The 15,455-nt window shown below is 42.9% G+C and overlaps 1 long non-coding RNA gene across 2 annotated transcripts in view; it reads left to right on the forward strand.

The window, feature by feature from the left end:
- The window catches only part of LOC130534139 (uncharacterized), a 43,005-nt gene extending 28,295 nt beyond the window's left edge, over positions 1-14,710 (forward strand). Inside the window, exons 4-6 of one of the 2 annotated variants that reach the window (XR_008952814.1) lie at positions 10,866-10,972; positions 14,230-14,303; positions 14,398-14,710. This is a non-coding gene — a long non-coding RNA (uncharacterized LOC130534139). Of the gene's footprint in view, positions 1-10,865; positions 14,304-14,397 lie in introns of both variants that reach the window. The other variant, XR_008952812.1, reaches the window with a different exon arrangement.
- Positions 14,711-15,455: the final 745 nt, after the last annotated feature.

The raw sequence follows: 15,455 nt of genomic DNA on the forward strand, positions 1-15,455 counted from the left end.
TAAATGATTATTGGATGATATAAAAGATTTGCATGGATTTGATTTAATCTCTGTTTCTAATCAAATTAAAGGACTTTTTTTTTTAATTAAAAACTGAAAAAGTTTTCAGTAAAAGTATTTTGTTACATCTCTTTATTTGGATTCTAATTAGAATTCTCAACACTGCAAGAATTCTATACGAATGAATGTCAATTTAAGAATGCAGATGTGGCCGCGTGTGTTTTGAATGTGGAGGTTGCAAAGGATCATATCAAATTATACATAAAATTTGAATTATGATTGTTTCCCCTTTCACTAGTTCTGGAACTTGCTGCTCATGAGACCTCAGGTTGTGACCACAAGCCCTCATTTGGTGCACGAGGAGCATTTCCTTGGTCACAACTGATGGGCACCGGCCAAATCCAAGGAGGCTTGTGAAGGACAGGACAGCGGATGCAGCTTTTACCTTTTCACCCCAGAATCGATAAAAGACACTCTTTCTGTGTTTTTCCTCCTGAAGTGAGACGCAGACGTGTTCTGTTCAGGAGCGTTTCAGGAAAACGGACATGAAAATATACAGAATTGGCGGTAATTATATGTGAAGGTTTATTTACGTTTAAGGGTAACGCGGAGGGGAAAAAAGGCAGACAGACACAGGATGAGGGTCTGGATGAGGGTCTTGTGTGCGAGTCAAACAGAGTGGGCTAAGCTGCGCGTGTGCACGTGGTCACGCGCTTTGCCTCTGCTTCACATGGTGGCTTGTTGATGTTGTCTGGGCCAATCTGCCCGAGTGAATGGTTTGAATTTACTGGCCCACGACAGTCAAATTGTCCTAATCACTAAGTAAATAGATACTTCCCCAAGCTATCAGGGCACACACGCCGCCAAAACGGCCTGGAAGAGGAGGGTGTGGGGTTAAAACAGAGAGAGACAGAAAAGCCCTCTTCTGTTAATTGTTGTTTTCCTTTTTATTCCAGTCTCTAAACACTCAGAGTAATCATTCACAAGTGCCACTTTCATTTGGGAGAGGGTGCCTGGAGGAGGCTAAAGGTGTTTTGCACGACTTACTCAGTTACACAGGGGGTCTTTTCCCCGCAGCATTTTTGAAGCTAAATTGAAGCTGAGAGCTGGGGGTAGGCTAAAATTACACACCTTGTGCCCCCCTCTGAATGACTTGCCTCTAATCTAACCCAATCTAGCTTTCAGCAGACCTTATGGTGCTATATTTCTTTACATGTGTAAGGATTTAAAATTGGAGCCATAATGATGCTGAATAATATCTGCTGAAATGAATCAGATTTGTTTAAATGCTTTTAACTGGAGTGAATCTTCTGCTCTTCGTATGTTTAAGTGAAGTTTTCTAAGGATTAGGTCTTGAAATTGGAGTCTATCTTGATTTAAAGGCACAAACGTGCACACACAAGCATAACACAGGAAATTGGCTTGGGTATGCAAGTGCAACAAGGCATTTATATTACATTATGTTGCTTACCCAATGCATAACAAGTAGAATTGAACACTCTACCAGTGTGTCCCGGCCAAAGCTGTGGTTGTTAGGAAATCCAATTAGACGACTGAAAACATTAATTTACAATCTCCGAGCTCACAACACTATTTTTCTACTGTTAAACACACTTACAGTTGGTGGATTTTCCATAAACAACTTAATTAAACCAGTTCAAGGGCCTGAGTATAGTTAATCAGTGACTGGAACATGAAGGTGTTGTCAGCAACCTTACACTGGAGGATTAAATGTCAGCCGGGACTCTAGTCTGGAACAAGAGGAGTGAGGATTCTGTGATGCACCTGAAATCTTAAGAGGGGTGTGTGTGTGTGTGTGTGTGTGTGTATGTTTACTACTGGGGACCTAGTAGTGCTTGTAGGTACCAATGGCCTTTACCAATATGGCAAAATTATTGATAAGAGCAGAATAAGGAATTAGGATTGGGATTAGGCTAGAAGTGTTTCAGGGTTCAGAAAACAGCATCAAGTTCAACAATTTACAGATGATACACATTTGATATTTGACCATATTTCAGTTTTTAAAAGACAGCCTTTTGTATTATTAACAGATCTTATCAGTGTGAATTTAAAGGAATGGAATATGGAGTCAATGAATTCCAATAAAACACAGTATGTACGTGTACTACTTATAATTTGACTAAATGGATAACAAATGTAAGGAGATACAGGCAGCAAATGTCAACCTTATGCTGTAACATTAAACAAGAGCTTCAGTTTTTCAATAATTACAGAGATAAATCTCCTGTTGATCTGCAGACCAAGTCTATGTCAGGTACTTCTATCACATAATCATATTTTTCTTTTAAATGCCATAAACGCAGGCCGCACTCTCCACAGATTTCCAGTTTCTTTGTTCAACAATCTCCATCATGTATCCAGTAATATCAGCCAGACGTTTGAAAGCAGTTTAATGTAGAGCATTTGCTTTTAGTAAATTGCTCTGTAACAGAAAAGGAAATATTTTCACAACAGCAAATTGTGACTCAGCTCACCAAATCAGTTACTAGTCATTAAAGACATTTGAGCTGTTTCTGGCCTTTGAACACCAGAACAGAGACCGTGAGCTTTACAGCCTCAGCCCCAGAAACCACAGCCCGTGTTTGAGCTAAACGAGGAGCACACTTCCAGCCCATGCACGGGCCTCTCCCTCTCTGTGTTTATTGGCTAATTAGGATCAGAATTACAACTAATTGGTTTTGTGGCGATCCCACAGCACAGAGGATCCTGTTACACTTCATATGCATAATGAGTGAAAATAAAGATCCAGGGCTCGGGTAGGAGATTTTGACACTTTTAATGGTTAGTTTGGCTTATTCACCCCCTCCCCCCCATCACAGGGATGATCTTTTTAACCAAAAGCTGCCATCGTGTATATCGACACCAAACTCAGAGTCTAATTTGCACATTGATACCAATAAACAAGTTCTACGGAAATTTCCTCTCCTGTGAATCATGAATCAGTCATTAGCGGCAGGGGAGTGTTGGTCACTTAAAGATCCCTCCGAAAATAACCCCTTTCCTCTTCTGTCGTTCTGTTTCTCTCGGCTCTTCCTGAATGAGTCCCACAGCATTTCGTTTTTTTCCCCCTTTAAATTGACATGCCTCGCAGACACATGATGTCAATCCCTCTATTTATTATGTTTATTTTGCTCTCTGCCTTCATAACACACTGGAAACGTCAGCCTCAGATTCTCCTATGTGTCTCTTGGCTGGACACTAAACATGGTGACACCGCGGAGTCTATTTTTCCTCTGTGAGTTTGTGTGTGCAGCTTACTGACAGATTTTTCTTTACGTTTCACATTAGCCATCAGACCTTTGCGTATTTGTGTTTCTGCAGTCTTTGCTCACTTGGCTGCCGCCGACGTGTGTGTTTGTTTGTGTAAATGGGAGTGAGCGTGTCTCTGCAGCCTTATTTGCAAATTTCTCTGATAAGAAATCATTGAGTTGCTCTGAATTATTTGTTTTTTCGGACCGATCATTTATTTTTGGATGGAACTGTGTGCGCTTGTCTATGTTTTAAAGCAGCTTCTTGCTGGCCAGATGAAATGAAATCTCCGAGCAATGAAAAGCTCCCCTCATCTGCATCTATGCGCCACTTAAACATGTTTACAAGGTCACTTTTGAACTAGTTGTGACATGCAGGCGTTTATTAGGCAGCCTTAGCTCATAAACATCACAGAAGGGCCTGAAAAAGAGTCACTACAGGGAAGAAATTAGCTCCAGAGAGAGACATTTGCAGAGGGAAAGGGTCGAGTCACAGAGGGTAACTGTATCTGAATCAAATATTGATTTGAGGCTGGCTGCAGGACAAATCTTCCCTTGATTTTGGCAGACTTAGATGTTGGGAAAACACCTACAAACTGTGCCGCACCCTGACGTGTGAAGACGTACACACAGATGTACACACGCGTGTGATTATGTACAGTAAGTGAATATGCGTTTATGTGGTGGCCGTGTGCACGTGTGGTGTTCAGCAGAGGTGTAAAACATGATAAATGAAATGCATATTGAAAATCATCATGCTAGTTACTGTCATGGGATTTAAAAACACAGTTTCTGCGTGCAGAGGGCGATTTAAATATCTAAATGCAAATCTGACACACTTTCAAGCATTTATCTAATACTTGTTGTTCTCCGGTATGAGAGAGTCTGTTGGGATTGTGTAAGGCAGAGCTAATGCATCACGGAGAAATACTTGGACAAATGTCACGTTGTTCGTTTGAGCCGAGGTCAGGTGAAGACTGGCGGACAGAACATTTCCATCATACTCGCCAGGGTAAGATCCATTAAACCACTGACAAGCAGCAATTATAGAGGCACCTGTAAAGGCTCAACACTCCAATTCAGCTCCTCGGTGCTGCACAGAGCACGAATGACCTGGAAAAAAAGACTCCAGCACAGACAAATTACAATTACAGTCATTGCTGAACCTGCTCTGCTCAAGAGCTGCAGTTTACGAGTGACCCCGACTCAGCACATTTCCATTGCGTACCTATGCAGACCCAACACAACAGCTCTACTACAACATGCACGCACGCATACACACACACAGAGTGCATCAGTCATGCAGATGAATGAAAATGTGGTGAACAAGGAAAAGAATGCACACTGTTAAACATGTCTGCGCGTACATGTGTGTGAATCAGAGGCAAACACAGTGTGCTTCATTTCAAACCAGCCACCACTGCTACCCTCTTTTTCTTGCCCAGTTTCTTCCCTCTTACTCCCTCGCTGCCATTCATTTACGCCTGTCAGGAGGGAGCCATTAAGGCCGTAAGCCTGTGCTGAAATTTTATTACGAAACCGTTCGTATTGCTGAAAGAAAAATAAATCCAATGTTCTCTCCGACTGCATTAGGGCCGCGGTTTGGTGATTTGTTTGGGTTGATAACAATCACAGCCCACCAGCCATCCACTGGTTTGACTGGAAAATAACTCGACTCTTTATCTGCCTTTTTCATCCCAGAGCCGGCCTCAATGTTAACCAGCTGGCTGGAACATGTAGTCAGGCTTTATTTGACTTCTATAAAGCAAGAAAGACGTAGAGTCGCATCTGCGCCGGGTCTGTATGTGCTGAAAAGAAAAACTGAAAAAGAAAGAAAGGAGGTGGGGAACGAGTCTCAGTAAAGCAGCTGGATTTGTTCCCAGCTCTCGTAAAAGCAAGTGACTCCAATCAAAATGAGCAGGAGGAAGCAGAACGTGCCCTCAAAAGTGTTTTCTCACCTTGACAGGATTACAGTCTGTGTGTGATGGTTGTTCATGTGCACGCCCCCCTGAGCGTTAGCATTCCCCCCCATCCCCGCTAAAAACTGTACGGTGCTCTTTCTGCAAACGCTGGGACTGATTTCCAGACCGTTTGTCTGGCTCTTTCACGCTCGTAGCCATCTCTTGACAGTATCCATACATGAGGCGTGGGTGGATTGAGGTTTTATCCTCGGGGCATAGTAGCAATCGTGTGGCGTGATGACCTTGGAAAAGTAATGTAAATGCACATCGAGCTGCCAAAATGAAATTCAACTCCAGATGATGAAAGACTGTTCCCACGTCTGCCATTAAACTCTCCGGCTTTTCATTTTCTAGCAGAGAATTTCTCTCTCTCATTCTCAGACACTGTTTGAAGTCTGCTTTGGGCCAGTAAAGCCTCCCCCATCCTTCCTGTTGGACTTAAAATGATGGCTAATGTAATTGGACACCATAAAAAAAATGCATCGTGAGTCCTGTCGATCGCCCTCTTTATCAAATCTGCAGTTATTGTTATGTAAAGATGCAGAAGGGAAACCCATAAGATGACGCTTTGAACCGACTCTTCAGGGAACGTCTGAGAGTTAGCAGATTGAGTAAAAGAGTCTGTCCTCCCACTCCTTTTCTCTCAGTCTCTCCACGTTAAATCCACCCCTGCATACTGTCTGTTTTTTAACTTTGACCATCACTGTTACACTCATTTTTCAATTTCACCGCAAAAGGATTGGAGATGGGAGCAAATATCTTCACGTTGCCATGTGCCTACATGAAAAAAGGTTGAAAAGTCAAAAGCAAAGTAGCTAAATTTCTGAAAAATGACTTCCGTCAAAGAAATCACGTGCGATGTGTGACAAACAAAATCCACCAGCATTGGAATCAATCTATGTAACATTTGATGTCTTTAATCACAAGACTGAGGAGCGATCGCGGATTTTGAGGTTACCAATGACATGTAGTTGAGCAATTTTTGTGCATTCAGGAATCCAGCCAGCAAATTCATTCAAAAGAAGTGACTCCCATTGGACAAGTTAGACTTCCCATCACTCACCCAGGGTTTGATGGAGTAGCTGACTCTATTACAGCAGCGGGCAAATATGCACTTTATCGCCTACTCAAGTCTTTGATTCAGCGTTCCGCTTCATTTGAAATGACATAAATTGTTTGGAATAATAGTCTGGAGTTCTGTTCCAGGAGGAGGAGCAGCGGGCTGGGGGGGAATGTTCAACCCACGAGCAGAATAGGGTCAAGACAACGAATATTTACTTCAGTCAGAGGCAAAACATCTGATCATGTGACCTGAGTTTAAGGGAGTGTGATCCAAATCAAGCAATCTAACATTACACAAGCGTGCCATGCGCACACACACACACACACACACACACATACGCATACATACACAGCAGTAGCAGCGGCAGCAGTGGCGCAGGTAACTATCCTCGTCTTCTGTTGGATAACAACTGTCAGGTGTGCCTGCCGCAAACCAATCAGGACCCATCTCCTTCAGGACACACTAGATATTTCTAAAACAAGCACATGTTGTGCGGAGAGCCTCTCTAAATGTTGTTAGATGGGGCTGTGATTAGTGTGTGTGCCTGGTTTGAAAGTGGATCGGTCAGAGGAGCCATGCTAATGTGCCTGGAAGAATGCTCGGGACGAGGTGCTAACTCACTTCAAATGCAACTAGTGATTGAGAGCAAGAATCAAGGGGGGTTAGGGTGGTGGGGGTGGTGGGGTGTACTGTGTCACATCACATGGTTCCAGTTTCCCCAGTATATTTATTAACCTGTCTGTCTTTGAGACTCCAGCAGAATCTCATGATTCCTGAACTTTAGAGGGGAGTCGTTACTGCTGTATTGTGTATTTCAGAAAGAGGTATGGATAATATACTAAACTAAACTAAAATCCTTTGCATGTGTCTTCACTCAGTCTGGTGATTAGTTGCCCAACAGCTGTAATTACTGGTGCCTACCAAGACATTGCGAAGTGCACTCTTGGAATGCGTCCACTTGTTAATCTGACTGATGGGTTAACACGCTCTGAAAGGCTTCTTACAGTGTCGGTAATTGAGGGAAAACCCAAGCAAACTACAACCACTGTGTTAACCGCACAGAAATGTGTGTGTACAGTGTGTCTGTCTGCATTTGCATGTGTCAGTGTGTTGGACCAGTGCAGACTGGCCTGTGCACTGGGTGGAATTTATGCAAAAGTTACATTCCTTTCCCTCAGATTTACAGAATCACTCTTTCCGTGCAGGAATTTTGTTAACTGGAAAGAGGAGAAAGAAAATTAAAAACACTCATTTCTTCCTGCTGCTGCAGATGCAAACCCTCATCTTTGTCGCTGCGCACTCTCCTGATATGTGTCGTTCTCCAGAGAAAAACACCGTCTGGAGTTTGTGTTACTAATTCAAAATGATGACTGAAGTGAGACTCCAGTGATGTGGGCTAAACAGTCTTAAACACAAAGACACACGAGCTTCATTACAGACCTGGAATCAGTAATTCAAGAATCCTCTACGTTTATTGACAAAGCTAATGGGATAAAGTTGATGACTGCATATGTTATATGTGTGTTTTGAAAGGGCCCCTTAAATGTCTTATCAACACTTTCTGCATGTTTGCATATGTGTGCAATAACAAGACCCTCCCCACACGTGTTTCATTGCACCCCCTCGTATATGCATTCATGCACGTGTGTGTTTATCAATAGAGCTAATGGATTTTCTGCTGGTCTGACGTTTGTGTGTTCAGTAACTCAGCCTGGCAGCAGGTTTATAAAGCGAGTCTTCAGAGCATAATGATGACTCACAGCCGCCAATGACCTGACAAGGCACGAAGCTATTTTGACCCTGAGACTTGGAAAAAATGAACGACTGATAGGGATGATAAAGACTGGAGACCAGTATAATGATGGCGTTTACACCAAGAGCACAAAACTCATGCGGACCATAGAGAAGGGCGGAGCTTCAGGCAGAATATCATTACCACACATCAGGTCATCTGTAACCTCCTTCTGTTTTTGCATAAAAGACTTCAAGATATGTCTCGCTCATGAGAAACGTTTAGTCGCCCCCCTATAAAAGGCTATATGGCTGATGGTGGTTGGAAGCTGGAATAAGCTTTAGTGACAAGAGCGACTGCAATGAAATCATGGCTGCGGAACAACATCTGGATTCTTACCCATGCAGGGACCACAGCTACCCGAGAACGGCTTATAGATGAGCGCATATCCATGCATCAGCTGCTCCTGCTAGTGTCTACATAAATGAAAACAGACACTTTAACACACTCTGAGTGTTTTGTGATGATTCTGGGTGGGTAAAATCCATAAATTATGTCATTTAAAGCATCCCAGTGGATCAGACCAAATGGCCTGAAGCCCAGTAACACCCCGGGGTTACTGTTAAGCTTTCTGTTTTATCTACAGTGACACCGTTTAGGGTGGGGTGCTAAGCACAGGCACCTCGTAACAGAGGTTCTGGGACTGGTTCTGGGCTCAGAGTCTTTGACTGTAGCATTTGCGTGGTCTCCCACCTGCATTGTTCCTGCATGTTCCTGTTTCCACAGACCAAAGATGTGAATATTAGGATAATTGGAGATCATAACTTGCTTCTCGGAGTGCCATGGGAAGGAATTATGCAAAGCACATTCCAACCTTCAGGACACCAGAGTGCCTATATTTAGATTGGAATAAAGGCTAAAGTGATTAAAGCTTTAGTGGCTGGATTGTAACCATGTTTTTCTTTCCCTGTCCTTTCCTTTGTCTCATTCTGTCCTCCCTTCATCTGTGCCAGCTCCAACATCTTCCATCATTGTTCTGGGAAAACAGAGGAGATGGATCAACTTACACTTTCAGGAAGACAGAGGGAAAAAAGTCAGGGTCCAAAACTCCCTAAAAACACAAGGGAGAAAAGAGAGGGTGTGACTACAAGAGGACGTGGTTGATAGATGAGTGCGAGAGCCATAGAGTTAGCATATTAATGATAGAAAGAAGTAAACATTACATCTTCTGTGAAGCCCAATCCTTTGAACAAATCTCCGATCCAGATTGGAAGCGTCGACCGCTATATTGAAAACCAGCATGCTCCAAAAAAAGAGCTGGGACAGAGAAAAGGTTTGATAAATCTCCATTAACGAAGTCATTTTCTTTCCCAGGAGAACCAGCGTATATGCAGTTTTAGTATGCTGATAAAGACAAAAAGAAAAAGTCAGCAAAGTTTCTGCTTCTTCATTTAAAGAAATGATTAAATTGAACTTGAACTCTGACTGCTGGCAGCTTTTGTGTGTGTTGGAAATTATCTCCTGTGTTAGCTTTACAAACCTCTCTTTGTACATAATATCACTGTATTGGCGACGCCCTGAAGTCACAGCTTTTAAATGAATAAATAAACAAGCTTGGCTTATTAATCCGATTGCATCTGTAAATTAAACAATGTCACTGGTTTCTGCCTCAGCATTTTCATCAGAGGAGCAGACAGGCTGTGGGCCGACACCGCTCTGTGCAGCCTGCAGGGCCGTGATACTTTGTTATTCAGTCTATCTACAGTGAAAGAGAGCCGTTATAAAGTGTAATATTGAAAACAAAACTTTAATTTGAGGCTAGAGAGGTTGTGTCCACGGTAGGTTTGACAACAACAACGCAGGCCCTGTCACGTCCGGCCTGGAGCCATGAACAATATCACTGGGACTTTACTGAAAAATGAGACTCAAATGAAACGTGCACACGCATATTCACACACGTATGAACGCAATGATGATCAGGTATGTATGAGAAAAAAGACACAGACTTGCCCTCCAGATAAGGAGGTAGAAGTTTCCAGCTTGCTGCTGCAGCCATATCCTGTTACTAATACTTTGCTTGGGGCCAATACACACGCACGCACACACACACACACACACACACACACACACACACACACACACACACACACACACACACACACCACACACACACACACACACACACACACACGCAAGCATACTGCCCTGCGGCACAGGAACACCAGCTTCCACTGTGAGTCTCTGTTTCACACCCTTTTCACAGTCTTTCACCTCTCCGTCACCTCTTGAGTGACACTTTGACCCTTTCACACCAGTTCTTCACTGGAGAAAAATCCAGACAGGTGTGTGGGGATGACTCGCTCATAAAAGTGCAGGATGAACAGATAATCAGACAAGCAATTTCATCAATGCGTTCAAGACAAAAACACCCACACAGTCTGAAAGGGGAAAAACGTCAAGAGAGGCTGGTGTATGTGGCGATGAATCAGTGCGAGCCACTGCCAAGCAGCTGTAGCTGCTGAACAGTTACAGACAATAAGAGCTTTTTGACAACACAACAAGGGTGTGTTGCGCTGACATTGCGCTATTAAAATACCTCATAACAAAATGTGTATAGCTTCAGACACCTCATCTTTTTATTGATTTCCTCACTGAAAATACCAGTAGTTCACACTGAAATGATTTAATGGCTCAATAGGCTGGTGAGTAAGCTTCCTTTGGATTGACTCTATCCTGTAGCCTGAAAGCGCTTTTTAAACTGCAATAAATAAAAGGATGTATGATGATAGAGGTGTCATGAACTGTCTCATTTTGTCTGTAATGCTTTGATTCATTGGCAGAGAGAAGCTGGAGGAGGAATAAGAGGAGGAGGAAGAGGCAGGCATTAACAGGTCGACGGAGGCAGCTGCAGACAAGTGAAAGTCAGTTGACAGTGAAGAGAGTACAGGTGAGAGTACTTTGGGTTGATCATGTCAGGGAATCATGGGAACGTCTGCTGCTGAGCGACAGGTGCTGCTCCATTCCTCAAGGCCAGGTTCAAAGGCCGTGGGCTGAAACTAAAGGTCATGGTGGGAATCTGTGAAAGTTTCTCTGAAACAGGAGATTTCCTTACATGTGAAACACCTGCTTCCTTTCCACTGTTGCAAGTCTCAGTCTGTGTGTCCCTGTGTGTTTCTTAACAAGGCAAATTACATTCATGAATGGAATTATTGTTCCATTCCTGACTTCCTGTGGACCTCTGTTGTATTACATCACTGTTAGACTTGAGTAATAACGCTGTTTTCTTAGATGCAGACTTTCAAATCTCACATGCTTCTTCCCATTATCCTGTTAATCAGCAGATTCTGTCAACAGTCCAACGAGGAGAAGCACTGAGATGACAAACTCACAGGTGCACATAAAAGAATAAATTAGCTGACATGCAAAGTCAAAGCTAAAAAACTCAAAAGATGTGCAGAGTGATTCCTTAAAAAACTGATCCTACATGTCTGGAATTCACAAAGTCATTTTCATAATAATCTGTTTTCCACTGCAGGGCAGGTCAATCAGTGCCAGGTGACCTTGTGTGTGTGTGTGTGTGGTGTGTGTGTGTGTGTGTGTGTGTGAGAATGTTCAACCTTTCAGTGTGAGAGAACCTGTCAGTGCTGTCTACGCCAGTGGGAGGAAGTGAGAGCGAACACACGTGTGTCATTCATCCGAGTTAATTACACAGAAAAACTAGTGCAACAACATTACCAGTCGGATAAAAACAGTTTGACTTTGTACCGGTATCGTACGGTGATGCATTGATGTACAGAAACACTCCTAAGTCACAGTTGTCTCTTAAAGATTCCAGTATGATTGATCATCTTCTGGTCTGTTGTGTCCTGACAATGTTACAGGAAAACTGCTTGGCTTGGAGAAACAATGTCCTCTCTATGTCGCACTCAAAAATATACATTTTTCCTCCTCTGAACTGGAGCAGGGACTGAAAAATCCCACATCTAGTTTGATTTGTCAACCACTTCATTTTAATTCTAATTAATTTTTGAGGGAAAAATGCTTTCTGTCGCCAAGTATTAACTTTAAAAAAAGGAAGGATAGAGCACATATTTTGGAAAAACATTAACTGATTCCCCTCAGTCTTACATGGTTCCCTGGAGTTTTCTGGAAGTCCCCTTGTGAAAGCTGAGAGGGGATGGGTCTCTTAAGTGCTGGTCAGGGCTTCATTCCCCTGGCCCAACCCCATCAAAGGCCTTCTGTTCTGGGGTAGAAAGAGTCCAGTTTCTGGGCCTCCCACAACCAGGCTGCATGGTGGCATGGATGAAGGAGCTGGAGTGAGGAGGTGCTAAGTGAGCAGGGAGCCAAGTGAGCATGCAGAGCCGGACGACTAATGGTTCCCTCACTTGGGAGAGGAAGAATGTCTCCAGTGGGAGAGGAGGGGGTGGCGGGCTGTGTAAAGCGGTTATGTGTGTACGATTGTGTGTTATTAGTAGATGCTGGGGGAGATGTGTGTGTGTTTCCCAACAGCATCCTCATTAGAGGGGACTCTGGAGAGAAATATATTCAGCACTTCATTCATTACACTCGCAGTCAGCTGTCATCTGCGTACCCACACCTACGTGCACACTCACCGTCGGCCTTGAACGATTCGAACTGTGCAGGGTGCATGGCCAAGCACCCGCACATTAACACGACCCCTCACACGTTAGCATGTTAAGTCACAACATTGGCAGGGTAAATGTGTGCCTAACAGTCGGATTTTATTTCAACAGCAAGCAAATGTAAACAAATGCTGAAGAATAAGCTCAACGCAGGATAGAGTCTTTTAAATGAACCGACACTTCCTGCTGCAAAGTCATTCCTTCTGATTATTTCAATACAGAAAACAGAATTTCTCCAGCATTGTGCTCAGATATCATCTGTGCTATTGGAGCTGTAGTTATATGTAGCATCACGTACAAAAAATGCTTTCAAAATATGTTGTCTTTTTTTAAATTTGTATTCATTTTCCTACGTCAAAAAGGCCATCAAAGTTTCCCACTCTTACTAAACCAAACAAGAGTGATTTCCGTCAGTAAATCTGTCTGATTTGTTCCATATGATGGCTGCGTGTATAAAGTATACAGTGTCATCCTTACAGAAAATACTGAAAATATAGCTGCAGTGTATAATTTAAGGAACAAATCCTCAATCCAAGTATAAATAGGGAGCATAAGTATCCATAATCCTCTTTCCTACAATTACACCATGGTGGTTTTTCTTTTAACGTCACCTCAAAGCAATAAACTTAACAATCTATGCAACAACAAAGCGTATTTGAACCCAAATGAGCGGCTAAATCGGCAAGAAGGAAGAATGTTTCCATGAGTTAGATAAACACAAATCACAGCGTATACAATAATGCCTTCTTTAAAACATCAGAGATGTTTAAAGGTGAAATTTAAAGTCTAAACCAGATTGGTTCAATCAGTGTTACCTATTACTCAATTTCAATGCAGATATTTTCCCATTAGTGAACAGAAAAAACACTGTAACAGCTGCAGTGCTGCGTGTAATCCGTGCATACATCGCATACATGCACGGAGGCAGCTTGCATTTTTTTAATATCATTATCCTCATCTTACCCAGTCAGGCCTGAGCTTATGTTACAGGCAATAAAAGACGGAAGGAGGTGGAAAGATGGAAGGAAGGATACACGACTACTGCACAAATAAACATGATACAAACATCCAGCCTGAGCGTGTCGGGTTTCTCTGCTGTGACGACGGAGCGATTGAGACGGCGGACAATCGGTAACTGGAGCCTGAACAAAACGGTGTAAAGGGAAGGGTTGTGAAATGCATATGCTGACAAAGATGAGACTGAGACGCAAAAAAAATCAAACAACATAAATGTATAAAGCGCTGTGAAAATATAGTCATTCCATCAGACGGAAACTTGAAATTCACACCCACGTGAGCAGGAAAACAAAGCTGTGGGAAGGTAACACAGAATGTATACACACAGCATATGATGGCAGAGCACCAAGCCCACACACACACACATATGTGCTGCAATATTGATCATAAACCCTCATGTGAATAATAAATAATGGAGGTACAGAAGTAATGGCCAATGATGAAAGAAAGTAAGTGATTAGCTGTGTGGTATGTGTGAAAACCAATCAGACTCTGTTTCTATTTACCCTGCGCACTCTTCTTCTCTGTTTCACCTGCGTTAAAGGTCCTGGGAACAACACGATTAGTCCTGCGGTGAGTGACAGCTCATGTCCCCGAGGTAGCGGGCTCCGCCTCCAGGTGAGGTCTGACCGTCTCGGGTTTCCACCCCAACCCAGTCAATCATCACGTGCTTCTGCCCTCATGCTCTCATTTTCTTGTTACTTACCCCCAGGCTAGTTGTGACAACTCACAACAATGCTCACTCTCACCTCGGTAACCACAGGAATATGACAAGATCTACATCGTCACAAGTGGCGAAAGATGGAGGCACGCCACCACTAACCCAAACACAAAGGATTCAGTTGGACACACCATCACATTAGGATGATAAAAAACGGAATCAAACATAAAATCGGGCACAACACAGCTGCAACTACACCTTGCGTGTCTGTGTGTGTGTGTGTACACCGCCTGAGGTAGTAGGGCTTCTATTACAGTTACGCTTCCTTTCCCAGGTGGGAAAACCAAGCAGAAAGACAGTATTTTAAAATCCCACACCCTCGGGGGGGGGGGGGGGGGGGGGGGGGGGGCAAACCCGGTAACTGTCACTAACTGATCAAAAACTATCACTAAAGGAAGATTTAAGAAGTTGTTGCCAATTTAATAATAAATCAAAGTAAGCACTAAGGCACATAATGAGCTTTGATAAAGTTCAACTGGAATAAAAATGCAAAAAATTAATGAAACTGTAATACTTTTTCATTTCCAAGGTATCTGTATAAATATTGTGAAACCAAATCCTCAACACTGAGCTTAGATCCACTGATTCACACACGCCAAGTTTGAGCTCATCTGTCAACATAATTAGAAAGTTAGAATTATATTCTACCCAACTGCTGATGTGGGTCTGCTGAAGCTGTTTTGCTGTGACAAGTTTCAGGGAGGAAAAACATCTTCATAAATGCTTCATAATTCTGCGCACGTACCAACACACCTTCCTATGATTGACTCAATGCTTCTGATCATTTAATTTCATGCTCTTAACCAGAGACACTGCTGTTTTTGTTCTTATCTACTTGTCAAAGATAAATGGGACTAACACGGACAGGCAGATTCAGCCGAGGGCACCAAAAGGCTGAAGCAGAATTAAATCAATTAATTCATCTCATTAAAAGATTTTCTGCATGTTTATCTCTGCCTGTAGTCCACATTTCAACCCAGCTAATCTGATTTAGTCTGCACGGTTCCATCAACACATGAGCTCATTCACAAAGTTGATTACAATGATTA

This window comes from Takifugu flavidus, chromosome 11 (assembly GCF_003711565.1).
Source record: "Takifugu flavidus isolate HTHZ2018 chromosome 11, ASM371156v2, whole genome shotgun sequence".
NCBI classification, from domain to species: Eukaryota; Metazoa; Chordata; class Actinopteri; order Tetraodontiformes; family Tetraodontidae; genus Takifugu; species Takifugu flavidus.